This window comes from Mycteria americana, chromosome 1 (genome assembly GCF_035582795.1).
Source record: "Mycteria americana isolate JAX WOST 10 ecotype Jacksonville Zoo and Gardens chromosome 1, USCA_MyAme_1.0, whole genome shotgun sequence".
Classification (NCBI taxonomy): domain Eukaryota; kingdom Metazoa; phylum Chordata; class Aves; order Ciconiiformes; family Ciconiidae; genus Mycteria; species Mycteria americana.
Genome location: NC_134365.1, coordinates 89,372,480 through 89,391,585, shown reverse-complemented (window position 1 = coordinate 89,391,585; position 19,106 = coordinate 89,372,480).

The following is a 19,106-nucleotide window of genomic DNA, read 5'->3' as shown; positions in this document are numbered from 1 at the left end:
GCAGCTTTCCTGTGGGCGCAATCGCTGGACGTTTCGAATTTGGCAGGCGGGCTCTGCGAGAGAGAAATACACAGTGTTGCCCCTGTTCCAACGAAAGCTTTTGTAGAAAGCGAATGTCTGTCTATCAGCGAATGCAGTTCCAAGGGGCAGTGAAAACCAGCTACAGCTTTCCGTGCTGGCAGCTTTCCTGTGGGCGCAATCGCTGGACGTTTCGAATTTGGCAGCCGGGCTCTGCGAGAGAGAAATACACAGTGTTGCCCCTGTACCAACGAAAGCTTTTGTAGAAAGAGAATGTCTGTCTATCAGCGAATGCAGTTCCAAGGGGCAGTGAAAACCAGCTACAGCTTTCCGTGCTGGCAGCTTTTCTGTGGGCGCAATCGCTGGACGTTTCCAATTTGGCAGCCGGGCTCTGCGAGAGAGAAATACATAGTGTTGCCCCTTTACGAACGAAAGCTTTTGTAGAAAGCGAATGTCTGTCTATCAGCGAATGCAGTTCCAAGGGGCAGTGAAAACCAGCTACAGCTTTCCGTGCTGGCAGCTTTCCTGTGGGCGCAATCGCTGTACGTTTCGAATTTGGCAACCGGGCTCTGCGAGAGAGAAATACACAGTGTTGCCCCTTTACGAAGGCAAGGTTTTGCAGAAAGCGAATGTCTGTCTAGCAGCGAATGTAGTTCCAAGGGGCAGTGAAAACCAGCTACAGCTTTCCGTGCTGGCAGCTTTCCTGTGGGCGCAATCGCTAGACGTTTCGAATTTGGCAACCGGGCTCTGCGAGAGAGAAATACACAGTGTTGCCCCTGTACCAACGAAAGCTTTTGTAGAAAGAGAATGTCTGTCTATCAGCGAATGCAGTTCCAAGGGGCAGTGAAAACCAGCTACAGCTTTCCGTGCTGGCAGCTTTCCTGTGGGCGCAATCGCTGGACGTTTCGAATTTGGCAGCCGGGCTCTGCGAGAGAGAAATACACAGTGTTGCCCCTGTACCAACGAAAGCTTTTGTAGAAAGCGAATGTCTGTCTAGCAGCGAATGTAGTTCCAAGGGGCAGTGAAAACCAGCTACAGCTTTCCGTGCTGGCAGCTTTCCTGTGGGCGCAATTGCTGGACGTTTTGAATTTGGCAACCGAGCTCTGCGAGAGAGAAATACACAGTGTTGCCCCTGTACCAACGAAAGCTTTTGTAGAAAGCGAATGTCTGTCTAGCAGCGAATGTAGTTCCAAGAGACAGTGAAAACCAGCTACAGCTTTCCGTGCTGGCAGCTTTCCTGTGGGTGCAATCGCTGGACGTTTCGAATTTGGCAACCGGGCTCTGCGAGAGAGAAATACAAAGTGTTGCCCCTGTACCAACGAAAGCTTTTGTAGAAAGCGAATGTCTGTCTACCATCGAATGTAGTTCCAAGGGGCAGTGAAAACCAGCTACAGCTTTCCGTGCTGGCAGCTTTCCTGTGGGCGCAATCGCTGGACGTTTCGAATTTGGCAACCGGGCTCTGCGAGAGAGAAATACACAGTGTTGCCCCTGTACCAACGAAAGCTTTTGTAGAAAGCGAATGTCTGTCTATCAGCAAATGCAGTTCCAAGGGGCAGTGAAAACCAGCTACAGCTTTCCGTGCTGGCAGCTTTTCTGTGGGCGCAATCGCTGGACGTTTCGAATTTGGCAGGCGGGCTCTGCGAGAGAGAAATACAGAGTGTTGCCCCTGTACCAACGAAAGCTTTTGTAGAAAGCGAATGTCTGTCTATCAGCGAATGCAGTTCCAAGGGGCAGTGAAAACCAGCTACAGCTTTCCGTGCTGGCAGCTTTCCTGTGGGCGCAATCGCTGGACGTTTCGAATTTGGCAGCCGGGCTCTGCGAGAGAGAAATACACAGTGTTGCCCCTGTACCAACGAAAGCTTTTGTAGAAAGCGAATGTCTGTCTAGCAGCGAATGTAGTTCCAAGGGGCAGTGAAAACCAGCTACAGCTTTCCGTGCTGGCAGCTTTCCTGTGGGCGCAATCGCTGGACGTTTCGAATTTGGCAACCGGGCTCTGCGAGAGAGAAATACACATTGTTGCCCCTGTACCAACAAAAGCTTTTGTAGAAAGAGAATGTCTGTCTATCAGCGAATGCAGTTCCAAGGGGCAGTGAACACCAGCTACAGCTTTCCGTGCTGGCAGCTTTCCTGTGGGCGCAATCGCTGGACGTTTCGAATTTGGCAACCGGGCTCTGCGAGAGAGAAATACACAGTGTTGCCCCTGTACCAACGAAAGCTTTTGTAGAAAGCGAATGTCTGTCTATCAGCGAATGCAGTTCCAAGGGGCAGTGAAAACCAGCTACAGCTTTCCGTGCTGGCAGCTTTCCTGTGGGCGCAATCGCTGGACGTTTCGAATTTGGCAGCCGGGCTCTGCAAGAGAGAAATACACAGTGTTGCCCCTGTACCAACGAAAGCTTTTGTAGAAAGCGAATGTCTGTCTATCAGCGAATGCAGTTCCAAGGGGCAGTGAAAACCAGCTACAGCTTTCCGTGCTGGCAGCTTTCCTGTGGGCGCAATCGCTGGACGTTTCGAATTTGGCAGCCGGGCTCTGCGAGAGAGAAATACAGAGTGTTGCCCCTGTACCAACGAAAGCTTTTGTAGAAAGCGAATGTCTGTCTAGCAGCAAATGCAGTTCCAAGGGGCAGTGAAAACCAGCTACAGCTTTCCGTGCTGGCAGCTTTCCTGTGGGCGCAATCGCTGGACGTTTCGAATTTGGCAGCCGGGCTCTGCGAGAGAGAAATACACAGTGTTGCCCCTTTACGAACGAAAGCTTTTGTAGAAAGCGAATGTCTGTCTATCAGCGAATGCAGTTCCAAGGGGCAGTGAAAACCAGCTACAGCTTTCCTTGCTGGCAGCTTTCCTGTGGGCGCAATCGCTGGACGTTTCGAATTTGGTAACTGGGCTCTGCGAGAGAGAAATACACAGTGTTGCCCCTGTTCCAACGAAAGCTTTTGTAGAAAGCGAATGTCTGTCTATCAGCGAATGCAGTTCCAAGGGGCAGTGAAAACCAGCTACAGCTTTCCGTGCTGGCAGCTTTCCTGTGGGCGCAATCGCTGGACGTTTCGAATTTGGCAACCGGGCTCTGCGAGAGAGAAATACACAGTGTTGCCCCTGTACCAACGAAAGCTTTTGTAGAAAGAGAATGTCTGTCTATCAGCGAATGCAGTTCCAAGGGGCAGTGAAAACCAGCTACAGCTTTCCGTGCTGGCAGCTTTTCTGTGGGCGCAATCGCTGGACGTTTCGAATTTGGCAGCCGGGCTCTGCGAGAGAGAAATACACAGTGTTGCCCCTGTACCAACGAAAGCTTTTGTAGAAAGCGAATGTCTGTCTATCAGCGAATGCAGTTCCAAGGGGCAGTGAAAACCAGCTACAGCTTTCCGTGCTGGCAGCTTTCCTGTGGGCGCAATCGCTGGACGTTTCGAATTTGGCAGGCGGGCTCTGCGAGAGAGAAATACACAGTGTTGCCCCTGTACCAACGAAAGCTTTTGTAGAAAGCGAATGTCTGTCTAGCAGCGAATGTAGTTCCAAGGGGCAGTGAAAACCAGCTACAGCTTTCCGTGCTGGCAGCTTTCCTGTGGGCGCAATCGCTGGACATTTCGAATTTGGCAACCGGGCTCTGCGAGAGAGAAATACACAGTGTTGCCCCTGTACCAACAAAAGCTTTTGTAGAAAGAGAATGTCTGTCTATCAGCGAATGCAGTTCCAAGGGGCAGTGAACACCAGCTACAGCTTTCCGTGCTGGCAGCTTTCCTGTGGGCGCAATCGCTGGACGTTTCGAATTTGGCAACCGGGCTCTGCGAGAGAGAAATACAGAGTGTTGCCCCTGTACCAACGAAAGCTTTTGTAGAAAGCGAATGTCTGTCTATCAGCGAATGCAGTTCCAAGGGGCAGTGAAAACCAGCTACAGCTTTCCGTGCTGGCAGCTTTCCTGTGGGCGCAATCGCTGGACGTTTCGAATTTGGCAACCGGGCTCTGCGAGAGAGAAATACACAGTGTTGCCCCTGTACCAACGAAAGCTTTTGTAGAAAGCGAATGTCTGTCTAGCAGCGAATGTAGTTCCAAGAGGCAGTGAAAACCAGCTACAGCTTTCCGTGCTGGCAGCTTTCCTGTGGGCGCAATCGCTGGACGTTTCGAATTTGGCAACCGGGCTCTGCGAGAGAGAAATACACAGTGTTGCCCCTGTACCAACAAAAGCTTTTGTAGAAAGAGAATGTCTGTCTATCAGCGAATGCAGTTCCAAGGGGCAGTGAACACCAGCTACAGCTTTCCGTGCTGGCAGCTTTCCTGTGGGCGCAATCGCTGGACGTTTCGAATTTGGCAGCCGGGCTCTGCGAGAGAGAAATACACAGTGTTGCCCCTGTACCAACGAAAGCTTTTGTAGAAAGCGAATGTCTGTCTATCAGCGAATGCAGTTCCAAGGGGCAGTGAAAACCAGCTACAGCTTTCCGTGCTGGCAGCTTTCCTGTGGGCGCAATCGCTGGAGGTTTCGAATTTGGCAGCCGGGCTCTGCGAGAGAGAAATACACAGTGTTGCCCCTGTACCAACGAAAGCTTTTGTAGAAAGCGAATGTCTGTCTACCATCGAATGTAGTTCCAAGGGGCAGTGAAAACCAGCTACAGCTTTCCGTGCTGGCAGCTTTCCTGTGGGCGCAATCGCTGGACGTTTCGAATTTGGCAGCCGGGCTCTGCGAGAGAGAAATACACAGTGTTGCCCCTTTACGAAGGCAAGGTTTTGCAGAAAGCGAATGTCTGTCTAGCAGCGAATGTAGTTCCAAGAGACAGTGAAAACCAGCTACAGCGTTCCGTGCTGGCAGCTTTCCTGTGGGCGCAATCGCTGGACGTTTCGAATTTGGCAACCGAGCTCTGCGAGAGAGATATACAGAGTGTTGCCCCTGTACCAACGAAAGCTTTTGTAGAAAGCGAATGTCTGTCTATCAGCGAATGCAGTTCCAAGGGGCAGTGAAACCCAGCTACAGCTTTCCGTGCTGGCAGCTTTCCTGTGGGCGCAATCGCTGGACGTTTCGAATTTGGCAGCCGGGCTCTGCGAGAGAGAAATACACAGTGTTGCCCCTGTACCAACGAAAGCTTTTGTAGAAAGCGAATGTCTGTCTAGCAGCGAATGTAGTTCCAAGGGGCAGTGAAAACCAGCTACAGCTTTCCGTGCTGGCAGCTTTCCTGTGGGCGCAATCGCTGGACGTTTCGAATTTGGCAGCCGGGCTCTGCGAGAGAGAAATACACAGTGTTGCCCCTGTACCAACGAAAGCTTTTGTAGAAAGCGAATGTCTGTCTAGCAGCGAATGTAGTTCCAAGGGGCAGTGAAAACCAGCTACAGCTTTCCGTGCTGGCAGCTTTCCTGTGGGCGCAATCGCTGGACGTTTCGAATTTGGCAACCGGGCTCTGCGAGAGAGAAATACACAGTGTTGCCCCTGTACCAACAAAAGCTTTTGTAGAAAGAGAATGTCTGTCTATCAGCGAATGCAGTTCCAAGGGGCAGTGAAAACCAGCTACAGCTTTCCGTGCTGGCAGCTTTCCTGTGGGCGCAATCGCTGGACGTTTCGAATTTGGCAGGCGGGCTCTGCGAGAGAGAAATACACAGTGTTGCCCCTGTACCAACGAAAGCTTTTGTAGAAAGCGAATGTCTGTCTATCAGCGAATGTAGTTCCAAGGGGCAGTGAAAACCAGCTACAGCTTTCCGTGCTGGCAGCTTTCCTGTGGGCGCAATCGCTGGACGTTTCGAATTTGGCAGCCGGGCTCTGCGAGAGAGAAATACACAGTGTTGCCCCTTTACGAAGGCAAGGTTTTGCAGAAAGCGAATGTCTGTCTAGCGGCGAATGCAGTTCCAAGGGCCAGTGAAAACCAGCTACAGCTTTCCGTGCTGGCAGCTTTCCTGTGGGCGCAATCGCTGGACGTTTCGAATTTGGCAGCCGGGCTCTGCGAGAGAGAAATACACAGTGTTGCCCCTGTACCAACGAAAGCTTTTGTAGAAAGAGAATGTCTGTCTATCAGCGAATGCAGTTCCAAGGGGCAGTGAAAACCAGCTACAGCTTTCCGTGCTGGCAGCTTTCCTGTGGGCGCAATCGCTGGACGTTTCGAATTTGGCAGCCGGGCTCTGCGAGAGAGAAATACACAGTGTTGCCCCTGTACCAACGAAAGCTTTTGTAGAAAGCGAATGTCTGTCTATCAGCGAATGCAGTTCCAAGGGGCAGTGAAAACCAGCTACAGCTTTCCGTGCTGGCAGCTTTCCTGTGGGCGCAATCGCTGGACGTTTCGAATTTGGCAGCCGGGCTCTGCGAGAGAGAAATACACAGTGTTGCCCCTTTACGAACGAAAGCTTTTGTAGAAAGCGAATGTCTGTCTATCAGCGAATGCAGTTCCAAGGGGCAGTGAAAACCAGCTACAGCTTTCCTTGCTGGCAGCTTTCCTGTGGGCGCAATCTCTGGACGTTTCGAATTTGGTAACTGGGCTCTGCGAGAGAGAAATACACAGTGTTGCCCCTGTTCCAACGAAAGCTTTTGTAGAAAGCGAATGTCTGTCTATCAGCGAATGCAGTTCCAAGGGGCAGTGAAAACCAGCTACAGCTTTCCGTGCTGGCAGCTTTCCTGTGGGCGCAATCGCTGGACGTTTCGAATTTGGCAGCCGGGCTCTGCGAGAGAGAAATACACAGTGTTGCCCCTGTACCAACGAAAGCTTTTGTAGAAAGCGAATGTCTGTCTAGCAGCGAATGCAGTTCCAAGGGGCAGTGAAAACCAGCTACAGCTTTCCGTGCTGGCAGCTTTCCTGTGGGCGCAATCGCTGGACGTTTCGAATTTGGCAGCCGGGCTCTGCGAGAGAGAAATACACAGTGTTGCCCCTGTACCAACGAAAGCTTTTGTAGAAAGCGAATGTCTGTCTAGCAGCGAATGCAGTTCCAAGGGGCAGTGAAAACCAGCTACAGCTTTCCGTGCTGGCAGCTTTCCTGTGGGCGCAATCGCTGGACGTTTCGAATTTGGCAACCGGGCTCTGCGAGAGAGAAATACACAGTGTTGCCCCTGTACCAACGAAAGCTTTTGTAGAAAGAGAATGTCTGTCTATCAGCGAATGCAGTTCCAAGGGGCAGTGAAAACCAGCTACAGCTTTCCTTGCTGGCAGCTTTCCTGTGGGCGCAATCGCTGGACGTTTCGAATTTGGCAGGCGGGCTCTGCGAGAGAGAAATACACAGTGTTGCCCCTTTACGAACGAAAGCTTTTGTAGAAAGCGAATGTCTGTCTATCAGCGAATGCAGTTCCAAGGGGCAGTGAAAACCAGCTACAGCTTTCCGTGCTGGCAGCTTTCCTGTGGGCGCAATCGCTGGACGTTTCGAATTTGGCAGCCGGGCTCTGCGAGAGAGAAATACACAGTGTTGCCCCTGTACCAACGAAAGCTTTTGTAGAAAGCGAATGTCTGTCTATCAGCGAATGCAGTTCCAAGGGGCAGTGAAAACCAGCTACAGCTTTCCGTGCTGGCAGCTTTCCTGTGGGCGCAATCGCTGGACGTTTCGAATTTGGCAGCCGGGCTCTGCGAGAGAGAAATACACAGTGTTGCCCCTTTACGAACGAAAGCTTTTGTAGAAAGCGAATGTCTGTCTATCAGCGAATGCAGTTCCAAGGGGCAGTGAAAACCAGCTACAGCTTTCCGTGCTGGCAGCTTTCCTGTGGGCGCAATCGCTGGACGTTTCGAATTTGGCAGCCGGGCTCTGCGAGAGAGAAATACACAGTGTTGCCCCTGTACCAACGAAAGCTTTTGTAGAAAGCGAATGTCTGTCTAGCAGCGAATGTAGTTCCAAGGGGCAGTGAAAACCAGCTACAGCTTTCCGTGCTGGCAGCTTTCCTGTGGGCGCAATCGCTGGACGTTTCGAATTTGGCAACCGGGCTCTGCGAGAGAGAAATACACAGTGTTGCCCCTGTACCAACAAAAGCTTTTGTAGAAAGAGAATGTCTGTCTATCAGCGAATGCAGTTCCAAGGGGCAGTGAACACCAGCTACAGCTTTCCGTGCTGGCAGCTTTCCTGTGGGCGCAATCGCTGGACGTTTCGAATTTGGCAACCGGGCTCTGCGAGAGAGAAATACACAGTGTTGCCCCTGTACCAACGAAAGCTTTTGTAGAAAGCGAATGTCTGTCTATCAGCGAATGCAGTTCCAAGGGGCAGTGAAAACCAGCTACAGCTTTCCGTGCTGGCAGCTTTCCTGTGGGCGCAATCGCTGGACGTTTCGAATTTGGCAGGCGGGCTCTGCGAGAGAGAAATACACAGTGTTGCCCCTGTACCAACGAAAGCTTTTGTAGAAAGCGAATGTCTGTCTATCAGCGAATGTAGTTCCAAGGGGCAGTGAAAACCAGCTACAGCTTTCCGTGCTGGCAGCTTTCCTGTGGGCGCAATCGCTGGACGTTTCGAATTTGGCAGCCGGGCTCTGCGAGAGAGAAATACACAGTGTTGCCCCTTTACGAAGGCAAGGTTTTGCAGAAAGCGAATGTCTGTCTAGCGGCGAATGCAGTTCCAAGGGGCAGTGAAAACCAGCTACAGCTTTCCGTGCTGGCAGCTTTCCTGTGGGCGCAATCGCTGGACGTTTCGAATTTGGCAGCCGGGCTCTGCGAGAGAGAAATACACAGTGTTGCCCCTGTACCAACGAAAGCTTTTGTAGAAAGAGAATGTCTGTCTATCAGCGAATGCAGTTCCAAGGGGCAGTGAAAACCAGCTACAGCTTTCCGTGCTGGCAGCTTTCCTGTGGGCGCAATCGCTGGACGTTTCGAATTTGGCAGCCGGGCTCTGCGAGAGAGAAATACACAGTGTTGCCCCTGTACCAACGAAAGCTTTTGTAGAAAGCGAATGTCTGTCTATCAGCGAATGCAGTTCCAAGGGGCAGTGAAAACCAGCTACAGCTTTCCGTGCTGGCAGCTTTCCTGTGGGCGCAATCGCTGGACGTTTCGAATTTGGCAGCCGGGCTCTGCGAGAGAGAAATACACAGTGTTGCCCCTTTACGAACGAAAGCTTTTGTAGAAAGCGAATGTCTGTCTATCAGCGAATGCAGTTCCAAGGGGCAGTGAAAACCAGCTACAGCTTTCCTTGCTGGCAGCTTTCCTGTGGGCGCAATCTCTGGACGTTTCGAATTTGGTAACTGGGCTCTGCGAGAGAGAAATACACAGTGTTGCCCCTGTTCCAACGAAAGCTTTTGTAGAAAGCGAATGTCTGTCTATCAGCGAATGCAGTTCCAAGGGGCAGTGAAAACCAGCTACAGCTTTCCGTGCTGGCAGCTTTCCTGTGGGCGCAATCGCTGGACGTTTCGAATTTGGCAGCCGGGCTCTGCGAGAGAGAAATACACAGTGTTGCCCCTGTACCAACGAAAGCTTTTGTAGAAAGCGAATGTCTGTCTAGCAGCGAATGCAGTTCCAAGGGGCAGTGAAAACCAGCTACAGCTTTCCGTGCTGGCAGCTTTCCTGTGGGCGCAATCGCTGGACGTTTCGAATTTGGCAGCCGGGCTCTGCGAGAGAGAAATACACAGTGTTGCCCCTGTACCAACGAAAGCTTTTGTAGAAAGCGAATGTCTGTCTAGCAGCGAATGCAGTTCCAAGGGGCAGTGAAAACCAGCTACAGCTTTCCGTGCTGGCAGCTTTCCTGTGGGCGCAATCGCTGGACGTTTCGAATTTGGCAACCGGGCTCTGCGAGAGAGAAATACACAGTGTTGCCCCTGTACCAACGAAAGCTTTTGTAGAAAGAGAATGTCTGTCTATCAGCGAATGCAGTTCCAAGGGGCAGTGAAAACCAGCTACAGCTTTCCTTGCTGGCAGCTTTCCTGTGGGCGCAATCGCTGGACGTTTCGAATTTGGCAGCCGGGCTCTGCGAGAGAGAAATACACAGTGTTGCCCCTTTACGAACGAAAGCTTTTGTAGAAAGCGAATGTCTGTCTATCAGCGAATGCAGTTCCAAGGGGCAGTGAAAACCAGCTACAGCTTTCCGTGCTGGCAGCTTTCCTGTGGGCGCAATCGCTGGACGTTTCGAATTTGGCAGCCGGGCTCTGCGAGAGAGAAATACACAGTGTTGCCCCTGTACCAACGAAAGCTTTTGTAGAAAGCGAATGTCTGTCTATCAGCGAATGCAGTTCCAAGGGGCAGTGAAAACCAGCTACAGCTTTCCGTGCTGGCAGCTTTCCTGTGGGCGCAATCGCTGGACGTTTCGAATTTGGCAGCCGGGCTCTGCGAGAGAGAAATACACAGTGTTGCCCCTTTACGAACGAAAGCTTTTGTAGAAAGCGAATGTCTGTCTATCAGCGAATGCAGTTCCAAGGGGCAGTGAAAACCAGCTACAGCTTTCCTTGCTGGCAGCTTTCCTGTGGGCGCAATCTCTGGACGTTTCGAATTTGGTAACTGGGCTCTGCGAGAGAGAAATACACAGTGTTGCCCCTGTTCCAACGAAAGCTTTTGTAGAAAGCGAATGTCTGTCTATCAGCGAATGCAGTTCCAAGGGGCAGTGAAAACCAGCTACAGCTTTCCGTGCTGGCAGCTTTCCTGTGGGCGCAATCGCTGGACGTTTCGAATTTGGCAGCCGGGCTCTGCGAGAGAGAAATACACAGTGTTGCCCCTGTACCAACGAAAGCTTTTGTAGAAAGCGAATGTCTGTCTAGCAGCGAATGCAGTTCCAAGGGGCAGTGAAAACCAGCTACAGCTTTCCGTGCTGGCAGCTTTCCTGTGGGCGCAATCGCTGGACGTTTCGAATTTGGCAGCCGGGCTCTGCGAGAGAGAAATACACAGTGTTGCCCCTGTACCAACGAAAGCTTTTGTAGAAAGCGAATGTCTGTCTAGCAGCGAATGCAGTTCCAAGGGGCAGTGAAAACCAGCTACAGATTTCCGTGCTGGCAGCTTTCCTGTGGGCGCAATCGCTGGACGTTTCGAATTTGGCAACCGGGCTCTGCGAGAGAGAAATACACAGTGTTGCCCCTGTACCAACGAAAGCTTTTGTAGAAAGAGAATGTCTGTCTATCAGCGAATGCAGTTCCAAGGGGCAGTGAAAACCAGCTACAGCTTTCCTTGCTGGCAGCTTTCCTGTGGGCGCAATCGCTGGACGTTTCGAATTTGGCAGCCGGGCTCTGCGAGAGAGAAATACACAGTGTTGCCCCTTTACGAACGAAAGCTTTTGTAGAAAGCGAATGTCTGTCTATCAGCGAATGCAGTTCCAAGGGGCAGTGAAAACCAGCTACAGCTTTCCTTGCTGGCAGCTTTCCTGTGGGCGCAATCGCTGGACGTTTCGAATTTGGCAGGCGGGCTCTGCGAGAGAGAAATACACAGTGTTGCCCCTGTTCCAACGAAAGCTTTTGTAGAAAGCGAATGTCTGTCTATCAGCGAATGCAGTTCCAAGGGGCAGTGAAAACCAGCTACAGCTTTCCGTGCTGGCAGCTTTCCTGTGGGCGCAATCGCTGGACGTTTCGAATTTGGCAACCGGGCTCTGCGAGAGAGAAATACACAGTGTTGCCCCTGTACCAACGAAAGCTTTTGTAGAAAGAGAATGTCTGTCTATCAGCGAATGCAGTTCCAAGGGGCAGTGAAAACCAGCTACAGCTTTCCGTGCTGGCAGCTTTTCTGTGGGCGCAATCGCTGGACGTTTCCAATTTGGCAGCCGGGCTCTGCGAGAGAGAAATACATAGTGTTGCCCCTTTACGAACGAAAGCTTTTGTAGAAAGCGAATGTCTGTCTATCAGCGAATGCAGTTCCAAGGGGCAGTGAAAACCAGCTACAGCTTTCCGTGCTGGCAGCTTTCCTGTGGGCGCAATCGCTGTACGTTTCGAATTTGGCAACCGGGCTCTGCGAGAGAGAAATACACAGTGTTGCCCCTTTACGAAGGCAAGGTTTTGCAGAAAGCGAATGTCTGTCTAGCAGCGAATGTAGTTCCAAGGGGCAGTGAAAACCAGCTACAGCTTTCCGTGCTGGCAGCTTTCCTGTGGGCGCAATCGCTAGACGTTTCGAATTTGGCAACCGGGCTCTGCGAGAGAGAAATACACAGTGTTGCCCCTGTACCAACGAAAGCTTTTGTAGAAAGAGAATGTCTGTCTATCAGCGAATGCAGTTCCAAGGGGCAGTGAAAACCAGCTACAGCTTTCCGTGCTGGCAGCTTTCCTGTGGGCGCAATCGCTGGACGTTTCGAATTTGGCAGCCGGGCTCTGCGAGAGAGAAATACACAGTGTTGCCCCTGTACCAACGAAAGCTTTTGTAGAAAGCGAATGTCTGTCTAGCAGCGAATGTAGTTCCAAGGGGCAGTGAAAACCAGCTACAGCTTTCCGTGCTGGCAGCTTTCCTGTGGGCGCAATTGCTGGACGTTTTGAATTTGGCAACCGAGCTCTGCGAGAGAGAAATACACAGTGTTGCCCCTGTACCAACGAAAGCTTTTGTAGAAAGCGAATGTCTGTCTAGCAGCGAATGTATTTCCAAGAGACAGTGAAAACCAGCTACAGCTTTCCGTGCTGGCAGCTTTCCTGTGGGTGCAATCGCTGGACGTTTCGAATTTGGCAACCGGGCTCTGCGAGAGAGAAATACAAAGTGTTGCCCCTGTACCAACGAAAGCTTTTGTAGAAAGCGAATGTCTGTCTACCATCGAATGTAGTTCCAAGGGGCAGTGAAAACCAGCTACAGCTTTCCGTGCTGGCAGCTTTCCTGTGGGCGCAATCGCTGGACGTTTCGAATTTGGCAACCGGGCTCTGCGAGAGAGAAATACACAGTGTTGCCCCTGTACCAACGAAAGCTTTTGTAGAAAGCGAATGTCTGTCTATCAGCAAATGCAGTTCCAAGGGGCAGTGAAAACCAGCTACAGCTTTCCGTGCTGGCAGCTTTTCTGTGGGCGCAATCGCTGGACGTTTCGAATTTGGCAGGCGGGCTCTGCGAGAGAGAAATACAGAGTGTTGCCCCTGTACCAACGAAAGCTTTTGTAGAAAGCGAATGTCTGTCTATCAGCGAATGCAGTTCCAAGGGGCAGTGAAAACCAGCTACAGCTTTCCGTGCTGGCAGCTTTCCTGTGGGCGCAATCGCTGGACGTTTCGAATTTGGCAGCCGGGCTCTGCGAGAGAGAAATACACAGTGTTGCCCCTGTACCAACGAAAGCTTTTGTAGAAAGCGAATGTCTGTCTAGCAGCGAATGTAGTTCCAAGGGGCAGTGAAAACCAGCTACAGCTTTCCGTGCTGGCAGCTTTCCTGTGGGCGCAATCGCTGGACGTTTCGAATTTGGCAACCGGGCTCTGCGAGAGAGAAATACACATTGTTGCCCCTGTACCAACAAAAGCTTTTGTAGAAAGAGAATGTCTGTCTATCAGCGAATGCAGTTCCAAGGGGCAGTGAACACCAGCTACAGCTTTCCGTGCTGGCAGCTTTCCTGTGGGCGCAATCGCTGGACGTTTCGAATTTGGCAACCGGGCTCTGCGAGAGAGAAATACACAGTGTTGCCCCTGTACCAACGAAAGCTTTTGTAGAAAGCGAATGTCTGTCTATCAGCGAATGCAGTTCCAAGGGGCAGTGAAAACCAGCTACAGCTTTCCGTGCTGGCAGCTTTCCTGTGGGCGCAATCGCTGGACGTTTCGAATTTGGCAACCGGGCTCTGCGAGAGAGAAATACACAGTGTTGCCCCTGTACCAACAAAAGCTTTTGTAGAAAGCGAATGTCTGTCTATCAGCGAATGCAGTTCCAAGGGGCAGTGAAAACCAGCTACAGCTTTCCGTGCTGGCAGCTTTCCTGTGGGCGCAATCGCTGGACGTTTCGAATTTGGCAGCCGGGCTCTGCGAGAGAGAAATACAGAGTGTTGCCCCTGTACCAACGAAAGCTTTTGTAGAAAGCGAATGTCTGTCTAGCAGCAAATGCAGTTCCAAGGGGCAGTGAAAACCAGCTACAGCTTTCCGTGCTGGCAGCTTTCCTGTGGGCGCAATCGCTGGACGTTTCGAATTTGGCAACCGGGCTCTGCGAGAGAGAAATACACAGTGTTGCCCCTGTACCAACGAAAGCTTTTGTAGAAAGAGAATGTCTGTCTATCAGCGAATGCAGTTCCAAGGGGCAGTGAAAACCAGCTACAGCTTTCCGTGCTGGCAGCTTTTCTGTGGGCGCAATCGCTGGACGTTTCGAATTTGGCAGCCGGGCTCTGCGAGAGAGAAATACAGAGTGTTGCCCCTGTACCAACGAAAGCTTTTGTAGAAAGCGAATGTCTGTCTATCAGCGAATGCAGTTCCAAGGGGCAGTGAAAACCAGCTACAGCTTTCCGTGCTGGCAGCTTTCCTGTGGGCGCAATCGCTGGACGTTTCGAATTTGGCAACCGGGCTCTGCGAGAGAGAAATACACAGTGTTGCCCCTGTACCAACGAAAGCTTTTGTAGAAAGAGAATGTCTGTCTATCAGCGAATGCAGTTCCAAGGGGCAGTGAAAACCAGCTACAGCTTTCCGTGCTGGCAGCTTTTCTGTGGGCGCAATCGCTGGACGTTTCGAATTTGGCAGCCGGGCTCTGCGAGAGAGAAATACAGAGTGTTGCCCCTGTACCAACGAAAGCTTTTGTAGAAAGCGAATGTCTGTCTATCAGCGAATGCAGTTCCAAGGGGCAGTGAAAACCAGCTACAGCTTTCCGTGCTGGCAGCTTTCCTGTGGGCGCAATCGCTGGACGTTTCGAATTTGGCAACCGGGCTCTGCGAGAGAGAAATACACAGTGTTGCCCCTGTACCAACGAAAGCTTTTGTAGAAAGCGAATGTCTGTCTAGCAGCGAATGTAGTTCCAAGGGGCAGTGAAAACCAGCTACAGCTTTCCGTGCTGGCAGCTTTCCTGTGGGCGCAATCGCTGGACGTTTCGAATTTGGCAACCGGGCTCTGCGAGAGAGAAATACACAGTGTTGCCCCTGTACCAACAAAAGCTTTTGTAGAAAGAGAATGTCTGTCTATCAGCGAATGCAGTTCCAAGGGGCAGTGAACACCAGCTACAGCTTTCCGTGCTGGCAGCTTTCCTGTGGGCGCAATCGCTGGACGTTTCGAATTTGGCAACCGGGCTCTGCGAGAGAGAAATACACAGTGTTGCTCCTGTACCAACGAAAGCTTTTGTAGAAAGCGAATGTCTGTCTATCAGCGAATGCAGTTCCAAGGGGCAGTGAAAACCAGCTACAGCTTTCCGTGCAGGCAGCTTTCCTGTGGGCGCAATCGCTGGACGTTTCGAATTTGGCAGGCGGGCTCTGCGAGAGAGAAATACACAGTGTTGCCCCTGTACCAACGAAAGCTTTTGTAGAAAGCGAATGTCTGTCTAGCAGCGAATGTAGTTCCAAGGGGCAGTGAAAACCAGCTACAGCTTTCCGTGCTGGCAGCTTTCCTGTGGGCGCAATCGCTGGACGTTTCGAATTTGGCAACCGGGCTCTGCGAGAGAGAAATACACAGTGTTGCCCCTGTACCAACAAAAGCTTTTGTAGAAAGAGAATGTCTGTCTATCAGCGAATGCAGTTCCAAGGGGCAGTGAACACCAGCTACAGCTTTCCGTGCTGGCAGCTTTCCTGTGGGCGCAATCGCTGGACGTTTCGAATTTGGCAACCGGGCTCTGCGAGAGAGAAATACACAGTGTTGCCCCTGTACCAACGAAAGCTTTTGTAGAAAGCGAATGTCTGTCTATCAGCGAATGCAGTTCCAAGGGGCAGTGAAAACCAGCTACAGCTTTCCGTGCTGGCAGCTTTCCTGTGGGCGCAATCGCTGGACGTTTCGAATTTGGCAACCGGGCTCTGCGAGAGAGAAATACACAGTGTTGCCCCTGTACCAACAAAAGCTTTTGTAGAAAGAGAATGTCTGTCTATCAGCGAATGCAGTTCCAAGGGGCAGTGAAAACCAGCTACAGCTTTCCGTGCTGGCAGCTTTCCTGTGGGCGCAATCGCTGGAGGTTTCGAATTTGGCAGCCGGGCTCTGCGAGAGAGAAATACACAGTGTTGCCCCTGTACCAACGAAAGCTTTTGTAGAAAGCGAATGTCTGTCTACCAGCGAATGTAGTTCCAAGGGGCAGTGAAAACCAGCTACAGCTTTCCGTGCTGGCAGCTTTCCTGTGGGCGCAATCGCTGGACGTTTCGAATTTGGCAGCCGGGCTCTGCGAGAGAGAAATACACAGTGTTGCCCCTTTACGAAGGCAAGGTTTTGCAGAAAGCGAATGTCTGTCTAGCAGCGAATGTAGTTCCAAGAGACAGTGAAAACCAGCTACAGCTTTCCGTGCTGGCAGCTTTCCTGTGGGCGCAATCGCTGGACGTTTCGAATTTGGCAACCGAGCTCTGCGAGAGAGAAATAAAGAGTGTTGCCCCTGTACCAACGAAAGCTTTTGTAGAAAGCGAATGTCTGTCTAGCAGCGAATGTAGTTCTAAGAGACAGTGAAAACCAGCTACAGCTTTCCGTGCTGGCAGCTTTCCTGTGGGTGCAATCGCTGGACGTTTCGAATTTGGCAGCCGGGCTCTGCGAGAGAGAAATACACAGTGTTGCCCCTTTACGAAGGCAAGGTTTTGCAGAAAGCGAATGTCTGTCTATCAGCGAATGCAGTTCCAAGGGGCAGTGAAAACCAGCTACAGCTTTCCGTGCTGGCAGCTTTCCTGTGGGCGCAATCGCTGGACGTTTCGAATTTGGCAGCCGGGCTCTGCGAGAGAGAAATACACAGTGTTGCCCCTTTACGAACGAAAGCTTTTGTAGAAAGCGAATGTCTGTCTATCAGCGAATGCAGTTCCAAGGGGCAGTGAAAACCAGCTACAGCTTTCCTTGCTGGCAGCTTTCCTGTGGGCGCAATCGCTGGACGTTTCGAATTTGGTAACTGGGCTCTGCGAGAGAGAAATACACAGTGTTGCCCCTGTTCCAACGAAAGCTTTTGTAGAAAGCGAATGTCTGTCTATCAGCGAATGCAGTTCCAAGGGGCAGTGAAAACCAGCTACAGCTTTCCGTGCTGGCAGCTTTCCTGTGGGCGCAATCGCTGGATGTTTCGAATTTGGCAACCGGGCTCTGCGAGAGAGAAATACACAGTGTTGCCCCTGTACCAACGAAAGCTTTTGTAGAAAGAGAATGTCTGTCTATCAGCGAATGCAGTTCCAAGGGGCAGTGAAAACCAGCTACAGCTTTCCGTGCTGGCAGCTTTTCTGTGGGCGCAATCGCTGGACGTTTCGAATTTGGCAGCCGGGCTCTGCGAGAGAGAAATACACAGTGTTGCCCCTGTACCAACGAAAGCTTTTGTAGAAAGCGAATGTCTGTCTATCAGCGAATGCAGTTCCAAGGGGCAGTGAAAACCAGCTACAGCTTTCCGTGCTGGCAGCTTTCCTGTGGGCGCAATCGCTGGACGTTTCGAATTTGGCAGGCGGGCTCTGCGAGAGAGAAATACACAGTGTTGCCCCTGTACCAACGAAAGCTTTTGTAGAAAGCGAATGTCTGTCTAGCAGCGAATGTAGTTCCAAGGGGCAGTGAAAACCAGCTACAGCTTTCCGTGCTGGCAGCTTTCCTGTGGGCGCAATCGCTGGACATTTCGAATTTGGCAACCGGGCTCTGCGAGAGAGAAATACACAGTGTTGCCCCTGTACCAACAAAAGCTTTTGTAGAAAGAGAATGTCTGTCTATCAGCGAATGCAGTTCCAAGGGGCAGTGAACACCAGCTACAGCTTTCCGTGCTGGCAGCTTTCCTGTGGGCGCAATCGCTGGACGTTTCGAATTTGGCAACCGGGCTCTGCGAGAGAGAAATACAGAGTGTTGCCCCTGTACCAACGAAAGCTTTTGTAGAAAGCGAATGTCTGTCTATCAGCGAATGCAGTTCCAAGGGGCAGTGAAAACCAGCTACAGCTTTCCGTGCTGGCAGCTTTCCTGTGGGCGCAATCGCTGGACGTTTCGAATTTGGCAACCGGGCTCTGCGAGAGAGAAATACACAGTGTTGCCCCTGTACCAACGAAAGCTTTTGTAGAAAGCGAATGTCTGTCTATCAGCGAATGCAGTTCCAAGGGGCAGTGAACACCAGCTACAGCTTTCCGTGCTGGCAGCTTTCCTGTGGGCGCAATCGCTGGACGTTTCGAATTTGGCAGCCGGGCTCTGCGAGAGAGAAATACACAGTGTTGCCCCTGTACCAACGAAAGCTTTTGTAGAAAGCGAATGTCTGTCTATCAGCGAATGCAGTTCCAAGGGGCAGTGAAAACCAGCTACAGCTTTCCGTGCTGGCAGCTTTCCTGTGGGCGCAATCGCTGGAGGTTTCGAATTTGGCAGCCGGGCTCTGCGAGAGAGAAATACACAGTGTTGCCCCTGTACCAACGAAAGCTTTTGTAGAAAGCGAATGTCTGTCTACCATCGAATGTAGTTCCAAGGGGCAGTGAAAACCAGCTACAGCTTTCCGTGCTGGCAGCTTTCCTGTGGGCGCAATCGCTGGACGTTTCGAATTTGGCAGCCGGGCTCTGCGAGAGAGAAATACACAGTGTTGCCCCTTTACGAAGGCAAGGTTTTGCAGAAAGCGAATGTCTGTCTAGCAGCGAATGTAGTTCCAAGAGACAGTGAAAACCAGCTACAGCGTTCCGTGCTGGCAGCTTTCCTGTGGGCGCAATCGCTGGACGTTTCGAATTTGGCAACCGAGCTCTGCGAGAGAGATATACAGAGTGTTGCCCCTGTACCAACGAAAGCTTTTGTAGAAAGCGAATGTCTGTCTATCAGCGAATGCAGTTCCAAGGGGCAGTGAAACCCAGCTACAGCTTTCCGTGCTGGCAGCTTTCCTGTGGGCGCAATCGCTGGACGTTTCGAATTTGGCAGCCGGGCTCTGCGAGAGAGAAATACACAGTGTTGCCCCTGTACCAACGAAAGCTTTTGTAGAAAGCGAATGTCTGTCTAGCAGCGAATGTAGTTCCAAGGGGCAGTGAAAACCAGCTACAGCTTTCCGTGCTGGCAGCTTTCCTGTGGGCGCAATCGCTGGACGTTTCGAATTTGGCAACCGGGCTCTGCGAGAGAGAAATACACAGTGTTGCCCCTGTACCAACAAAAGCTTTTGTAGAAAGAGAATGTCTGTCTATCAGCGAATGCAGTTCCAAGGGGCAGTGAACACCAGCTACAGCTTTCCGTGCTGGCAGCTTTCCTGTGGGCGCAATCGCTGGACGTTTCGAATTTGGCAACCGGGCTCTGCGAG